The following is a 1,100-nucleotide window of genomic DNA, read 5'->3' as shown; positions in this document are numbered from 1 at the left end:
GTGTAATTTTGACCCTATTCATCGGTTCTGACAGAGGAAAGAGGAAGAGCCTCATCAAAGTCTCACTTCTTCATTATATGAACAGCCAGTGGTGACCCGTAATTCAGAGCAGGTGGGACACCTGTTTTTAGTCCATCTGTTCATCTAGCTTTTTTTGTTGTTGCCTGTTTTACATGTTATTTTGGTATTAATACGTGTTACATATCAGTTTGCAAACAATGTAAAAATTAAGAGTCAATGACTTAATAAAGTCGCATACAAACATTTTCTTGAGAAAGGCAGCTCCAAAATGCAGGTGTTTCAGCCTAGCTCAGGGCTTTCTGTGGTGGAAAATACGGAGCGCAGGGGTTGGTGAAGTTTTCTAGTTGCGCCTTGATTGGCTCAGTGTTCTGTCACTCATAGGGACACTAGATCACTGCAAAATGGAAAATTCAAGCCCCTTGAGTGCTGCCATAGAGTTACATTAGAAGTGCCCTTCCAAGAAGGCTCAAGGTCATTGGCCACAGGTGAAATAACATCAAATCACGTTATATGTACCGTAACTGTAAGGGGGTGTTTGTTTAGAGTGTTTCGGGGTTTGTTGGGCTATGTTCTGTTTTGAGAGGGGTGTTTGTTTAGAGTGTTTCGGGGTTTGTTGGGCTATGTTCTAGTATGTCTATTTCTATGTGGTGTTTGTTGGGTTGACCTTCAATTGGAAGCAGCTGCTCCTAGTTGCTTCTAATTGAGGGTCCTATTTAAGAGGGATGTGTTTCTATGGGATTTTGTGGGTAGTTGTTTCTTGTTTAGCTGTGTGCCTGACAAGACTGTTATTGTCGTTATTGTTGTATACTTTTGTTTTGGTTTTCCTTCTTTCTGCCTATTAAAAAGAAGATGAGTATACATATTCCCGCTGCGTTTTGGTCTAATCCTTACGACACCCGTGACAGTAGCATTGATTGGATTGATCATGTCAACATCATACTTTCAAAATCTTAGCTAGCAATCATCATCATGAATCAAGTGGACAATCTACTGGCAAATCCTTTTCAAACCTTGTCATATGAAGAGAAAATATGAAGAGAAATTATAGATAAAATGTATCGGCGCTCATCACAAATTCA

This window comes from Salmo trutta, chromosome 13 (genome assembly GCF_901001165.1).
Source record: "Salmo trutta chromosome 13, fSalTru1.1, whole genome shotgun sequence".
NCBI lineage: Eukaryota > Metazoa > Chordata > Actinopteri > Salmoniformes > Salmonidae > Salmo > Salmo trutta.
Note: the sequence above shows the minus strand (reverse complement) of the source record.